Raw genomic sequence first — 16,685 nt, forward strand, 5'->3', positions numbered from 1 at the left:
TGAGCCTCCTTTGCTTTCTCTTGCCATTTTGAAAACTTGAAGGAGATTTGAGAGAAAGCTGTCCGGATTGTTTCTTGACTAGAATCCAAGTTGATTTTCAAGACTAGTTTTCAAAAGAAATTACTTAAGGTGAGTAGTTAAATGCTTTTCAAAATATTTCAGATTGTATGTTTAAATTGAGGTTTGAAATGGTTATTTGTCAATTGATAATCTTGATCGGATGGTGTTAAATCGGATGTGTTATGCGGACCAATATAAATTGGATGAGCCTTAAGCGATTTACATGTAAACCGGATAAGTCTTAAGCGATTTACATGTAAACCGGATGAGTGTTAAGCGAGTTACATGTAAACCGGGCAAGGGATTAAGCGGTTTAAAAGTAAACCGGACATAGCCTCTTCTAGTTTAAGACTAATCCGATCAAAGTGTTGGCCGGTTTATGTAGTGAGCGATTTGTGAACTTTGATCTTATGTCAAGTGTTTCAAACGGAGAAGTAGTAATACGACTATGAGATGACCGGTTTATTTTAAATCAGACATGACATCCGGATCGTTAAATCGGATGATTATGAATAGTGTTGTCCGGATTAGAAATCCGGACAAGGTTTTGAGACTTTAACTAAGTGGTAAATCGGGCAAGCCATGTGAGGTGTTGTCCGGATTAGTAATCCGGCCAAGGTTTGACCGGATTACGTGTTGACTTATCATTTTATTAATATTTTTAAAGAAATGAGAATTTTTGATAAAATGAATTTGAACTGATAAATAATTCCATTGACTGCGGTCTATTCTATATGAAATTGTTTTGTGAAAATATTTTGATGGGGAAATAAGGGTGGCATATCAAAGAAAGATGTACCATGGGATAAAGGTGACATATCAAAGAGAGGTGTACATTTTGATATAAGGGTGACATTTGTATTTGTGTTATGTAATATAACTCTTATTATGATATCCTTTAAGATTACCGTGGTCTGGAATCTTTATTTCTTTGTGATTTAAAGGTTTAGGATCAGGGTTCTTACTGGAAATCATAATCTGGATGTTATTGAGAAAGAGATAACAGGTTTGGCCTGGAACTTTAAATAAACCTTATTTGATTTGAGAGGTTTAAAAGTGACATTATGATAATTTGGTTAGTGTAAACCTGTTTGAATTTGATGTATTGTTTGCAAGCAGAGAAGTTGGCTTGAAAAGTGAAAGGTATTGGTATTATGTTCTTACTTGTTCATATATTTGTTATGTATATGAAAAGTTGTTTTACTTAGTAGTTTTGGTGATTTTCACCCTGCAATAACATAAATAGGATAACTCACTAGACCTTTCGGTCTAACCCTCGTTTTATGATTTTAAACATGTAGTGCATGAAGTGCAGAAGGTAAGAGAAAAGGGAAAATGTGATAATTTCCTTATATGTTTACCTGCATGAAGAATGGCTGATGATATGTATAGTTTTGATAGATGAAACTGGATTAGTGCAAGAATTGTATTTTGAATTTTTGGACCATGTATTCTGTACTGGTAGATTCTTATACTTAGGGACCAATGTGGTGTATAAACATGTATTTCTTGCGTATGAAGTATGTGTTACATGCAATGTGTGGTATAGGGTGTTACAAATTCCCCTTACATCAAATGGATGTCAATCAGTGAACAAGCCTGCCTAGATGTACGCATGTGTTTGTGAAAGTGACTAAAATTGAAGATAAAACTAGTTGAAGATAGATAAATGTAGGTGAAGATAGTTGTAAGAAAATGAAGTTAGATTAAAAAGTAATTCATTGAAAGGCTAAAACATGTTCTCACCATTCTCACATGATCATATATATATATATATATATATATATAGGGTTGGATCCCGTTATGAGAGTTAAGATGAGAAACATAAGAAAAAATCCCCACCATTTGATGCACATCAGGGTAAGATGCACCAAGATGCATAGGTAGGTTTGAGATTAAAGATGATCAAGGGTCCATATCTCTTCTTACGCTTCTCTTCTTAACTCTTCTTCTCACACGATTCTTTGCCAATATATATACATATATATATATATATATATACACATATATATACACACATATATACATAGGGGTGAATTCAAATAAAAACCACTCAATTTATAAAAACCGTGAAAACCTCATTCAACCAATCATAATTTTTCATTTTGTTCATTTTTTTGTAATTATAAGAGGTTGATTAACCATTTTTATTGTGGAGGGTGTTACTCATGGATATTATTATGTTCATTATTTTAATTTTAGAAAAATACATGAAATAGTTTCATTAAAATTTCATTAAGTAGTATATGAAACAATTTCATAACCACATATGAAACAACTTCATCAAAAAAATTATTATATGAAACAATTTCACAAGATTAACAATTTCATGAAAAAATTTCATAAGATTAACGATGGATGAGAGTAGTTTTTACGGTTTTTACAAATTGGAGTGGTTTTCATTTGATCGCTCCTCTATATACATATATATATATATATACACACACACATATATATAGGGAAAAGTTCATTTGCGAAGTGGTAAATATTTGAGAAGTAATAAGTGATCCTAGTCATTCATCTGGTCAACATTTGCGGCTTGACCATGCATCGGATAGTTCTTCACATGGGTATGCGAAAGATAGAGGGAAAGTTTCGTAACTTTGACCAAATAGACGGAAAATGGGTTCTATGTGAACTCATATGATACACATTTGAACTATATATTCATATATGAACCCGTTAATTAGTTCACATCTAAACTATTAGCTTATTCATATATGAATAAGTTAATTAGTTCAATGTAAATCAATTAGTTAGTTCATATGTGAATCATACGGGTTAATATATGAATCGGTTAAAATAGTTCATATATGAATTACACGAGTTCATATGTGAATCACATAGATTCATATATGAACATGTTTTTCGCCTATTTGTAAAAGTTATGAAACTCCTCTCTTTATTTTTCGCATGGCCGTAATTATTGACTAGTCAAACCCGTAATTATCTACCGGTCAAAGCCGTAATTCTTGATCAGTCAAAATCGATCTTGACCGTATTAAGGGCTACGATCACTTCTTTACTTCTCAAATATTTACCACTTTTCAAAATAACCTTTGGTTATATATGTATATACATAGTACCCGTACAATGTTGCGTCGTGCATCTCGATTTTCAATTAAAGAATAAAAGCCTCGATTTTTGTTATGTGATATTCTTCGTCCATCTTTATTTTATGATTATGATTTTATGTGGTTTAAATTTTACAAAATAGACATATAAACCTAGGACTAATATGGTTGAGGATGTGCCAAAATTGTTAATAAATTATCACAACTCTATGGTAAATGCTTAGTACATGCTTTTGATTTTAGATATGCCAAAATATTGTTGTAGTTTTCGTATGAAATAGGAATTAGTTCATATAAATACTACTTTCCCCGAATAAATACTATTTAAGATCTCTTAGAAAAAAAAATCAAAAATCGTTTACTTGATACAATAATTAGAAAAGGAAGGTTCAAATAAAAAAACAAAAAACATAAAATGATAAAAAAAAATACGAATTAATGATTCGTACGAGAGTCGTTAAGTAACAGAAAACATGGATTTACGTTGCATTTTCATATGTGAATAATTGGTATGACAATAATGTAAGCAAACCTGAGTTAACATATCCATCTTCAAATGGAAATATTTGTGTTTACCTAAGATTCACATATAAATCATTTATTTCTTACATTCTTACCATTTTTACCATTCTCATATGAACCTCCTTATGTGGATGGATATATAAGAACATGGTTATCAAATTAACCACAACAATTATAGCACAAAACACACAACCATATCAATACAATTACAAGTCCAACAATTCAACATGGTTAAACAATAATTTTACCAGTAGCATGCCCATCTATGCTCTTTGGCCAAGCCTCGTCAAGCCTCGTTAATGTTTCGAGTTGATTAAAGTTTAAAGCTTCTCTTCCTTCACTAACCTAACCAGGTAATCCAAGTTCTTGTCTTTCAGAATAAAAATAATAAGGACCAGTTGCTTTTTCGGGTAATTAAGTTTCTTCACAATAGCAAGCCAAAATGCACTTGATGAAAGCAGTCCAAGAATGGGCACTTGCTTCTTTTTCATGCATAATTTCTTCTACATTTACAATATATGTCAATCTCTGTATGCAAAGAATTTAATACATGCAACATTTAGGTCTTGCATTTTTAACATATGGAACCTCTAGGTCTTGCAATAGGGTCTAGGATTTTCAAAAATAGCCTCCCGAGGAAAGGACGAAATACACCTGGATAAGGTCCGACATAATAGTTAAAAACTATAATGAACTTCTACATGCTCAAAATTTTTGAATCCCTAAGCTTCACTCTTTCCAACACTTGTATGCTTTACTCAATATTAAAAGGGTAACCATAGAGTATCTCTATAAACATTTGTTTGCAAACCTCCATCAAATATCACAGGTCACAATCTATAGTTGTGTCACAAGTTCTAAAGGCAAATCCTATAGAAGAAAAAGATATCATAATGCAATATTGCAACTTTTCTTAAACTCTCGAGTCAATTTTTTCTCACTTTTTTGAAAGCCATGGTCTTTACAGATGCAACCGTTCTACTATTTGGAGTAAAGGCCTGCATACATCCCACCCCTACTTCCAAACCCTTCAAATTTTGACATAGGACTTAATCCTAACATGGTTTTGAATGAAAAAAAAAATCCTAAAATTTAAACATTCAGTCCTTTCTATCATAGTTTTAGTGTGTTCTTGATTTGATTCACATATTAATAACAAGACACCGTTCCTTAAGAATATGAACCTAAAAACACAATCATTGCATAAAAATGCAACCATATAGATTTTTGGTGAAATAATATGAACCAACCTGGCAAAGCAATTGTTGGTCTTAACCATCGGATTTGGTAATAGTACATATAAACATCCGATAATACACTTAGAAATAAATATTCTTATTTACCTTCTTTCACAAGGTAAATATTCGATGAACGTCACTCATCGGATATTACCTCACTCTATATCATCTAACCTTATTGTTTTAGGCTTCAGATGTATCACCCATCAGATTTTTTCTCTTCAAAAAGTTGGTTGTCATCATAACTTTCATCGGGTCCTAATGCGACAGATTCTTCTATTGAATAAAGGGTGTCAGTTTTACCAACTCAAAGCTTATCCAATGAAGGACCTTCATAATGTTCTATAGGTGGTAAATCTGATATGTAGCTTACATTTTGGATATAAAAAAGATAGGAATTTTACTTACAAAAGTCTTATAACTGTCTATATTGATCTAAGAGAAGAATGCGTTCAACAAAATCGAGGAATAGTTGAAATTAGATCAAGATCGTCACTAAAGAGGATTGGTTTGTCATCTAGCAAAAGAAGATCAGTACAAGATAAAAGTCAACTAGTAGTTTGACAAATACTATTACCAGCAAGCCGAATCTTGAAGTACAAACTTGATTAGCAAGTTTAGCTCACCAAGAACATGTACAAATGTCAGCCTATGTAAGTACAAAATCACCAATGTATTGGTAATTTACTTACTTTACTGTTCCCTTGGCATACTAAAGGATGAAGTAAGCTAAAATAGTGTCTACATCAGGCTCAAATGTTGAAATGAATAGTACTAGGATGCATGGATCAACCAAATAGAAGAAGACATGCATTAAAGTTGAACAGTAAGCATTTAATGCAAATATGGCTATAAAAGTCAACCCTTGTCATTCAATATAACTCATCTATTTTCCAAAGAACTTATGAGTGTTTTTGAAGTAAAATTGACGTCACCCTTTGAAGAACTTCCTTAGTTCTTCGGGGCTGAAAGAGAACCTGCTTCCCCTCTCTTTTAGTTTAGCAAATTTGTCACAGTCGGATTGTTAAGGATCACATGTCTTACCTTCCTAACTTCCACCAAGAATATTTAATTATTTGTTTTTATTCAAAATATAGAATAAATAATTAAATAGTGAAAATCTATTGTGTTCGTATTCAACCCTTCCCTCTTGTATAAACACTTATTGTGTAAGTCTTCACTTCACATGACCAACAAGTGGTATCAGAAAGGTTTGTTTAATCTCATGAACAAGATCCGAAATGACTTCCACAACCAATGATAATGCCTCTCTACTCGAATTTTCTAGTTTTAAAAAATCAAACTTATTTTCTTTTACAAATTGGATGTTCCTACTTTTTTTATTTGTTCCCCATTCTCTATCTGAAAAATTGGATGTCCTTTATTTTCCGAAAAAAAAGTGAAGTGATGAAAATTTCTAAGTTGCACAAAATTTCCATCACTCATAAAAAGAAGTATTGTATGTCCTCCTCTAAAATGTCCATATCCGATAAAATTATTGACAACTTAGAAACTTTGTGTTTTCAATAAAGTATCTTCTAGATCTTAAAAGAGTCTCTAAAAATTCAGAAAACACCAAAAATGTATTTCTTCCTATCCTTCTCAAAAGATCATTTTCAAGCTAATGCTCTCTTAAGAGAACTCTTTCTTAAGCTAATATACTCATGTCTTATGGCTCATCTCTCTGAACCAAGTCACTTTGACAAAAACTATTCATAAATTTCTTCTCCAGTCTCCTCAAACTTGAAGACTTATCCTTAAAGAAGTGAGGTAACTTATACAATAGGAATGGTGTGTGTGTGAGAGAGTGATGGTCCATGTGAGAGACAACTGAATAACCCATGAATTTGATTTATGTGGTTCCACTGTCGATATTGATTTCGATCAAGTCAGAGTCTTTTCTTTATTCCTTATACAGTTGTTATGGATAATTAATTTGTGAGGTGTAGTGTTGCGAGCTTACATCGTCTTTAATATAATTGATATAATTATATTTCATCAAATTGAAAATATTGGATTTTCACTGATATGCATTGATTATTCAAAACATAAAGCACCTATTTCTTTACTTTTAGGTAGTTTATTTTCTTTTATTCCAACCTTGGGTCTTTTTTATTATATTGTTTTTCATTTGTTTATCCATGGAACTAAATTAAGTGATTTACTTGTCTTTACACCATTAAGGTTGCTAATTCTTTCCATGTATGTCTACTATTCTATGCTGCAACATTCATTCAGCATTGGTCTTTGTAGTGTGGCTTTTTGGACAAGCTTTTTGAACTCAGCTGCTATGTATGGATAAGGACAATTTTTTTTGGATAAGTCTTGGGCAAACACTGATTTTTTTACAAGAAGATTCTAGAGAAAAGTACTTGTTATGATTATCCCTTTTGTATTTATGTACTTTTTGTCTTCTTTATAGGAACCTTATCTCTCCTACGTTTTTGTATTTTCTTCTCTTATTTAGTATAAGTAGGGGCCTTTGGAACTCATTTTAAACATCCCTAAGCAGATTCACATCTGACTTTGCTCTTAATATTCAAGTTAGCTCTTGAATTTCTTTAAATATTGTTCTTTACGTTATATTACTGCAACATTGCATTGTCTTTACTTTATTTACTTTCTTTGTCACTTACTTTATGTTCTTTACATTCAGCCATTTACTTTCCGTTGTTTACATCTATCTATTTACTTTTTGTTATTTTACTTTTCTTCTCATTTACTTTCCGTCATGAGTAGCTAACTCCATCAGCTTGAGTGTGAGACAAAAGATGAGATTTTAAACATAATAAAAGTGGACGTTATTTAGCAATAACAACGTTCCACTATTTTATTCAAGTTTTATGAAAACCAATGACAATTCTTGACAAGTTGATTACTTTGAAATTGATAAAGTGTCATGGTCTTAGAGATAAACCATTGAATGCACGTCAACTTGAATGATATGAGAGGAAGACTTTAGAAAGTTGCCGACAAGGAGACTAGTTATTCATATATTTCAAACCAATTAATTCTCAACAAGTTGTTCACTTGTTAAAGTGTTAAATTATGGTAGATTCATAGATGAACTATTTAGAACACACGCCAAGTTGAATGATATGCGAATTGGCTCAAAAGAGTGATTTTTAAAGAAGATATTTGTTTATCCATATATTTTGAGGACACCATTCATCACTATCATTGGTCATGATACCACATAGAGATATAGGTTGAAATCTAAAATATAGTACAATGGTGGAAGTAGAGATGAATACCCTCAAAATAGATGGTGGAACCGGTTATGGCTGACTGCTTGTTGTAGCATACCTACAGCATTATCTTCTGGAATTTGTGTTTATGTCTAACCACATGTCTCACACCCATGCTACCTTTATCTATTATGTTATGTAAGTTGTTAACTCAGATCCAACCAAAGTATTCAATTTCATCATTTGAAATCATTTCTTTCATTCTAATTTTATTAAGCTTTTACTATGATCCCTGTGGACAATTCTCGATAATCTATACCACTTTATTACTTGAAAGAAGATATTAGGACTAATTGTATACTTGCTTTTGGTCCCGATTGCTAAGTCTTTGTGTGTGTAAAGCGCCTGTCAAGTTATTGGGCCCTTGCCGGGGATTGACAAGCTAAAAGTTCTTTTTAAGAGAAAAAGAAAATATTTGATTTTTTCTAACACCATCTAAATCATTTGGAAGGGTTGAATTCCAAGGATACACTGCGAGGAGTTTCACGAATTTGATCTTGATATTGAGAGAACATTCCACCAAAGAAGGATGGCACAAAGAGCATTTTTTTGCTCTACTCCCTCCCAATATGGCGTTAGCTCCCCCACTTACTGCAAATCTGCCACCTCCGCCACCTCCACATTTGGAAAATCGACCACCTGGTTTTGTACCAATACCACAATTTCTATAATTTCCCACAAGGACCACCACACAATAATAATGATTTGGTTAATAATGACACAAAATCTGAAAATAATGATCAACCAAGGGTTCAGTCCCCCAAATATAATTAATCTTTCAAATTCAAAAAATGGAAAAATCATAGACCATGAAATACCTGATTTTGAGCAACTCTCAGGGATAGTTAGGCTTAAAATAACAGCCCTCCATTTTGAGCTCAAAACGTTCATGTTTCATATGTTGCAAACAAATGGACAATTTGTTGGACAGCCATCGGAAGATCTTCACTCACATATAAAATCTTTTATCGAAATCACTAATTCCGTCTTGATCCCGATAGTGCCTAACGACGCTCTAAGACTTACTTTTTTCCATTTTATTTACGGGATCGGGAAAAATCATGGTTTAATTCATTACCACTAGGTTTTGTGCCATCGTGGAATAATATGGCTTATTTTTTTTGCGAAAATACTTCCCATCCACCAGGAACATTAAGTCCATAAATGAAATATGTTCTTTTAAACAATTGGACGATGAAGCTCTTCTTAATGCATAGGAGAGGTTCAAAAAGCTGTTAAGAAAATGCCCTCACCATGGCATTTCTTACTGTATACAACTCGAGACATTCTACAATGGGTTAACTCCCAAGGCTAAACAGATGCTCGACACAATTGCAGGAAAGACCTTTACAACTAGTGCCTATAATGACATGTATGAGATCCTTGAAAAGATTTTGGCAAACAATGGACACTGGGCTGATCTACATGCGCAACTGCAAAGGAAGACAACTGAATTCATGATGTGGATGCATACACTGCATTAACAATACAGCTCACTTCCATGGCCATTATGCTTATAAACCTTACTTCTAATGAAGGAGTCAACCAGCTACCACTATACCTATTCCAACATTCCTCTTAGTGCAATGTGTTTGTTGTGGAAGAGAACATTCGTATGAACATTGTTCTCATAATTCTGAATCCATAAACTATGTTCATAATGGATTTGGTCCTTATACCAACAATTACAATGCAAGTTAGAAACAACACCCAAAATTTTCTTAGAATAGTCCATGTTTAAATCCACCCGCACATAAGTAGCAAGGAACCTCTAAATTTCAATGCTAACAGCATGCGAGCAGTTTTCGAAATCATCACCAATGTTTTCAAACTACTCAACCACGTTTTCAAAACAAGCCACCTCCACAGACTGATTTATCATTTTCTTTGGAAGCAATGGTAAAAGGGTTATTTGCGCAAGCCTGAGCTCAAAATCAAGCCTTGATAACCCAACAAAACTCTCAAAATCAATCTCTTTTCAATCAGCAAAGTGTTGTTATCAAAAATCTGGAAACCCAAGTCAGTCAACTTGCACTCAATAAGACCAACAGAGTCCTTGGTACTTTGCCTAGTAACATAGAAGTCCCGAGAGCCTTAGAAAAGGAACATGTGAAAGCAGTGACCCTAAGAAATGGGAAGGAATTGATAGAGGTAGTGCAAAAAGATCGTGAACCAACTTCATCCAAAACTTGTGCCTAATAACATTGGCCCCTGTTATTGAAAAACCATGAAAACCATTAGAAAACCAATCATCTAAGGTCCTCACTGTCCCCCTCAAGATCAGATTACCCTTTACTGTTTCCAGAAGAAGCCATTAGGAAAAAGTTATTAGAAAATCAGGCTATAGCATACCCTAAGACCTTGTTGTAACCCCATCTGCACCACAAGAGAGTAAGAATAAGACCTAAGGCATAAAGGACTCATTTTGATCAACACATTCAAACAAAGTTGTCATAAAACCAGTTCCTCCAAATGTGCCTTTTCCCCAAAAATTAAGAATTCAGAAGGAAGAACTACAAGTTTCTCAAATATATCTTAAGGAAGAAGAAGAAGTTGACCGATTATAAAACCTTAAACTCTTACTGAAGGATCTAGTGCACTTCTAACCAACAAGGTACCTCTTAAGCTTAAAGACCGGGAAGTTTCACTACTCTTTGTTCTATAGGTGGGAAGGATATTGGGAAAGCTTTGTGTGACTTAGGTGCCAATATCAACCTTATGCCCTTATCGGTTTTCAACACCTTTGGCATAGGAGAAGCTAGACCTACCACTGTTACACTTTAATTGGCCGATGAATCCATTGGATACTACAAGGGAAAGATTGAGGATGTTTTAGTGCAAGTTGATAAGTTCATATTTCCGGCATTTTAGACTTTGAGGATGATAAGGAGATTCTTATTATTTTAGGGAGACCATTCCTAGCCACCGGAAGAACTTTGATAGATGTCCATAAAGGAGAGCTGACTATGAGACTTCAAGACCAAAATATCACATTTGGAAGATTGTTCAAGAATTTGTGAAATAGTATCAAAGTGTCATGTAAAAGGAGTCCAGGAAGCCCTTGAGTTGAAAGAAAACAATGATGAGATAATAAAGGAAGGGACTACTGAGGAATTAGTCTCAATATGGAATGATCTTATCCTACTGGATGCTGTAGCATTTGAGCTGCTGGAAAGTATTGAGCAAAAAGACTTTACCCCATCCATCATATCACCACATGACCTGGAATTGAAAAAACTTCCATCTTATTTGAAGTATGCTTCTCTAGGAGAAGAAGACAAATTTTCTGTCATCATATCATCTGCCCTATATTTGCATCAGGAAAAAAAAGCTTGTGGATATGTTGAAGTTACACACAAAAGTTATAGGATGGACCATTGACAACCAAAAGGGGATTAGTCGTTCTTTTTGTCAACATAAAATCATCCAAGATGACAATAACTTCACATCCATAATGCCACAAAAGAAAGGTGTCTACTTTTGACAAATCCATAAATAAATTGTTCAATCTCTCACTTCACATAGATCCCGAGGATGATGCAATCTTACGCACGGCTTCTGAGGCATATTTGGTTGAGAACATGACTTTCCCTGGAATACCTGAGACTGATTGGGAGTCTTACACTCATTTCATATTGAAAACCTTTAATGTTGCCAATTTGTCATCTGATGAGAATGTTTGGATAAGCTTTATTAGACATTATTTATCATCGACTACTCATGACAGCTCTACTTATATGGAAAGGTTGTTGCTTTTTTTTAAATCTTATAACAAGTGAGAATATCAACTTTTTTGAGAATATTCTGAAGACCATCAAGGTAGAAAATCAAAGGTTGTTCGAAAAGAATGAGAAGTTGAAAGAGGAATGCAAGAAGGCTGATGCTACAACATCGGCTCCAACATCAGTAGCACTGGCTATGCAACCTACTTCTTTTGGAGTAGGACAGGTTTAAATCATCTTTCTTTAGTCTCCGTATTTTCATTCTTGAGTCTGGGATAGTTTTACATTTTTAGATTTATTTTTTTACAAGATTACATGTTCAATGATTGTTGCCTTTGATTTTATAGCCCAAATAATTCTAAGGTTTTGCTATTCACCTAGTAATTATGTTCTTGCTAGAACTAGAAACAATATTTTTGGGACATAAATTGCCTCGCACACTACACACATGAGAGGAATGATATAGGCCTTTCTTCTTGTTTCACAAATAGCCACTTGTACCCTTTATCTATATACATTATATACCCCATACAGCCAATCAGGAAATTATCAAAATCCAAGTTTGGGGAAGGGTTATCCACTAAGGCCAAAACATCAAAGCAAAAGAGTAAGCTCTAAAAAGATGCCTTAGTTGGGATATGGTTAAAAGCACGAAAAATGTCCCATAGGGGCAAAGTGCATACTATCAACAAAAAGAACACAAAGTGCCAAAATTTGAAAAAAAAAAATCATAGTTGAAGCACAAGAAAAAGGCTAGGTGAGAATAGAAAATTCCAAAGAGAGTAATCCTATAAAAGCCCTATTGATCCTAAATGAAATGTGTGTTGAGTTTGACGAAGAAACGATTGGTGTTAGCATATGGTTCATACATATAATTAGACTATGAATGGTTCACTAAGGATTTATGAAAGGCTATGAAGTTAATGATGGTATGCTTTGCAATATATGTGCCATAATCTTGCATACTTTTTCAAAATTGAGTAATTTTCTTTTTGTCTTTGAGTTGCTTGGGGACAAGCAACACTTTAAATTTGGGGGTGTGATATGCATTGATTATTCAAGGCATAAAGCACATATTTCTTTACTTCTAGGTAGTTTAATTTCTTTTATCCTAACCTTGAGTCCTTTTTATTATATTATTTTCCATTTGTTTATCCATGGATCTAAATTAAGTAATTTACTTGTCTTTACACTATTAAGATGGCTAATTCTTTTTATGTATGCCTACTGCTCTGTGTTGCAGCATTCATTAAGCATTGGTCTTTGTAGTGCGCCTTTTTGGACAAGCTTTTTGGATTCAGCCGTTGTGCGTAAATAAGGAAATTTTTTTTGGATAAGTCTTGGGCAAAGACTGATTTTTTTACAAGAAGATTCTAGAGAAAAACATTTAGTGTACTTACTATGATTATCCCTTTTGTATTTATGTACTTTTTGTCTCCTTTATAGGAACCTTATCTCTCCTAGGTTTTTGTCTTTTCTTCTTCTATTTTATTACTAGTTGTGTACCCGTGCAATGCGGCGGGAGCCATGAATTTTAACGATTTTGAAGTTCCACTGGTTTTATAAGATAAGATTTAACGATGATATAGGTTACACTTGGTCTTTACATATTAATACAATTTGAATAAATAAGAGTTATGGTTCCAATTACAGACTATCGATGAAAAAATTGTATGACGGTTTAAAATCCAATATATCTAAAATCCAATATATTTAAACGACTCCACAAATGTATTCGTTTTACACCAAGAGCAAAGAACAAATAAACTTGAGTTTTAAGATAAACATTCAAAACCAATAAAGAAAACTACAAATTTGACATATCATAAGCCATGAAAAGACAAAAAAAGATGGGGTTTAGAATGAAATTTCAACTGCTTACCCTCTTTCTTGTCCAGAAACTCAGATTAAGGTTGAATTAATACATGTATATATATATTTCAAAAAACCCAAGAACATATTAATTCAAAACGTAGTATACAGTGCAATTTGAACAGCCTAATCCCAAAATATATAGTATATATATAAATAAATAAATATAAAAGTATAAATCATAAATATTAAAAATATTTTTTCATAGTATATATAATATATAATAATATAAATAAGTCAAAAACTATTCAATATTGGACTCATTTCGAAGGTATTAACAAGACGATTATAATGGTGTAACTTGTTAAAATAAAAATGTATTTTTTAAACATGTTTTAATTGATATACGATTATGTATGTTAATTTGATAAATGTTTAAAATGAAACATTTAAAAGTAAATGACGCAAAGTAAATTAATTAATTAATTATAGGGGTATAAAGTGTAAATTTAAAATTATAATTTAAAAAAAATCGATTATGAGAGTGTGAGTATATGTGAGGAGAGGAGGTGGTGAAAAAGTGAAAAAATGAGTATAAAAGGTATTTTAGTCATTTAAAATTTTAATACTTTAATAATTTTGCTAAATTTGTTTTATAAGATAGTATAGATAAGTATGGGCCTTTAGAACTCATTTTAAACATCCCTAATCAAATTCACATATAAATTTGCTCTTAATATTAAAGTTAACTCTTGAATTTCTTTAAATATTGTTCTTTATGTTATATTACTGCAACATTGCATCTTGTCTTTACTTTATTTACTTTCCTTGTCATTTACTTTCCGCTCTTTACATTCAGTTATTTACTTTTCGTTATTTACATCTATGTCTTTACTTTATGTTATTTACTTTTCTTATCATTTACTTTCCATCATGAGTAGCTAACTCCATTAGCTTGGGTGTGAGACAAAGGGTGAGATTTTCAACCGAAGAAAAGTAGACCTTGTTTCGCAATAACAATGTTCCACTATTTCATTTAAGTTTTATAAAAACCAATAACACTTCTGACAAGTTGATCACTTTGAAAGTGTTAAAGTGTCATGTTCTTAGAGATAAGTCATTGAATGCACGTCAACTTGAATGATATGAGAGGTAGACTTGAGAAAGTTGCCGACAAGGAGACTTGTCATTTATATCTTTCAAAATAATTAATTCTCGATAGATTGGTCATTTATTAAAGTGTTAAATTGCGGTAGATTCAAAGATGAACTATTTAGAACACGCGCCAACTTAAATGATATGAGAATCATCTCGAAAGAGTGATTTTTAACTAAGAGATTTGTTTATCCATATATTTTGAGGACACCATTCGTAACTATCCCTGGTCCTGATACCACATAGGGTATATGGATTGAAAGCTATAATATAGTGTAATGGTGGAAGTCCGAGAAAAATACCCTCAAAATAGACGGTGGAACTAGTTATGGCTGACTTCTTGTTGTAGCATCCATACAACATTGTATGCTGGAATTTGTGTTTATGTGTCACCATAAGTCTTACATTCATGCTACCTTTATATATTGTATTATTTAAGTTATTATCCCAGATTCAATCAAAGTCTTCAATTTGATCATCTGAAATCATTTCTTTTATTAGACTTTTACTACAATCTACATGTACGATAACCGGTACTTTACCACTTTATTACTTGAAAAAAACGATATTGCACCATATTGTATATTTGCTTTGAGGTTCTCTTTATATGTCTAAGGGTTTGTAAAAGCTCCTACCACTTACGTTGTCAGGAAAATTCACTAGCTTGTCTGGTCTAAACCTCATGTTGTTGAAATATGCATTTTAGGGCATTATATTGTAGAGGGCAGAGTCAAAGGAAAATGTAAAATGTGAAGTACGTTAGTTAGTTTTGCGGTTAATTAAGTGGCTACACAAAGGAGAGAGTTTGACTCTGAACTTACTTTTCTTCTTTGTTTTTTTTTGTCAAGATAATCTTAGTATGTTGAAATAGCCTTTTACTATAATCTATTGTATAGGTGTTGGTTGGGTCCATGTCTTATCTTTTGGATTGATATCTTTTGGATTAGTGTGGGGGTGTATATATATACACATATATATAGATTTGGGATCACGTGAGATCAACCTGTTTTCGTGAGAGCCGTGAGACCATCCTTTTACACTTGAAACTTCACAACAAAACACTGTAAATGTAACTTTCATAGTGGTTTTGTTGTGAAGTTTCGATTTTTTTACCTTCACCATGAATTGTTGTGATGTTTCAAGTGTAAAAATGTAGTCTCATGTGTCTCACGAAAACAGGCTATATATTATTTGTGTTGGGTTTGCCATCTGCAGGATGTTACATCATTGTTTTAACAAATTTCTAATTCCTAAGATATGTGAGATTCATTTTTGTGATAACCAGATCCTGGTTATTACCCAAGGTATTTAATACGTGATTATTTGATTTAATAATTACGTGACAGCATGATAATTTGATACGTGCCGGTATGAAATTTTGTGAAATATTTGAATGTATATCTAAATATATATATTTGTAAGAATATATATATAAATAAAAAAAATGTGCATATATGTGTTTATATGCATACTTGTATATGTGAGGTACATATATAATATATATATATATATATATATATATATTTGTGTGGGAAGGGTTGTGCATACGTGTATGTATGCATGAAAGGTTTGAGTGTTGAGGTGGCAAGAAAAGGGGGGGGGGGAGAGGCGGTAGCCGACCTCCCATTATGGAAAGTATATAAAGGGGGTCACCCCCTTCATTTGAGGTTTTCTTTCCACTTTTAGAAAGTTGAGTGTGTTCTTAGAAGTGTTGTCCGGTTAAGCTTCAAGAGGTATTTTCAAGTGCTGATTTCAAAAGACTGATTGCAAGCGTTTTGGTGTCAAAAACTTTATAAGGTGAGTGGTTCTAAATCTTTTTACATAAAAAGTTTTCTACTGATTTTGAATTCATAT

The 16,685-nt window shown here is 32.7% G+C and overlaps 1 non-coding gene across 1 annotated transcript; it reads right to left on the reverse strand.

Annotated features, from left to right (window-relative positions):
* Nucleotides 1–9,296: 9,296 nt before the first annotated feature.
* On the reverse strand, nt 9,297–9,403 carry LOC112513909. The gene has a single exon (XR_003069369.1). It is a non-coding gene; the product is annotated as a small nucleolar RNA R71 (small nucleolar RNA).
* Nucleotides 9,404–16,685: the final 7,282 nt, after the last annotated feature.

This window comes from Cynara cardunculus, assembly GCF_001531365.2.
Source record: "Cynara cardunculus var. scolymus isolate 2C chromosome LG 5, CcrdV1, whole genome shotgun sequence".
NCBI classification, from domain to species: domain Eukaryota; kingdom Viridiplantae; phylum Streptophyta; class Magnoliopsida; order Asterales; family Asteraceae; genus Cynara; species Cynara cardunculus.